Here is a 934-nt window from a genome sequence, read left to right as displayed (position 1 = left end):
GTCTTTTTGTATGTATCTAAGATTGATATTTTAACTCTCAAAATGCCAAGAAAGGTGACTTCAGTTTTACAGAAGAAGTGAGGAAAAAAGTACTTTATTACATATTTCTTTATAAGCCGCTGGTAAAATTAAAGAGAGAGTATTTTATTAGTCTTTTTCACTTGGAGCTGATTTTCTCTTGGGCAGAGCCTGGAGGACATTAGTGCTGCTTCTGTCTTCATTAATAGTGATATATATATATATATATATATATATATATATATATATATATATATATATATATATATAAAAATATAAATAAATAAAAATATATATATATATATATATATATATATATATATATATATATATATATATATATATATATATATATATAAGAACTAGAGCAAACATTAGTGAATAAACCATGATGTTTGAAATAACTGCAACTGAATGATCAATGTCACAACAACACAATACTGCAGGTTCCCAATGAAATATAGACGTTTATTTTGTGATATTCTTCCCATAATCAACAGCGTATTGATTTGATCCTCTGGAGTGATGAGGGGGGAAAAAACTATCATTTCGGTGATAAACATGACTCCCTCTCATTCCTTGTCAACAGTATTTTTTTCTGTATCAGAAAATCCTTAATAGTGTTTACATAGATGGATCAGCTCAGTTCGACTACTACCCAACGTTATAGTTTGTGCCACATTCTCTAAAACGCAAAATTTTGCTACAGAGTCAGGGGAACCTACCAGCTTGACATTTACAGCTAGCTACAGTATTTCCAGTTTATTATCAGCGATGTCAGTATTGCTTTTGTCTTCTGCTCTCGTCTCACTTGGCAAATGCATTTGATGTTTTGCATAACTAAACATCAATGTGACATCAGTAATTCATTTCATTAACATATTTTGAAATTATTTGACTCCTTGTTTTAACTAGG

Source organism: Abramis brama (genome assembly GCF_963993115.1).
Source record: "Abramis brama genome assembly, chromosome: 5".
Lineage (NCBI taxonomy): Eukaryota > Metazoa > Chordata > Actinopteri > Cypriniformes > Leuciscidae > Abramis > Abramis brama.
This window is presented reverse-complemented; position numbering follows the sequence as displayed.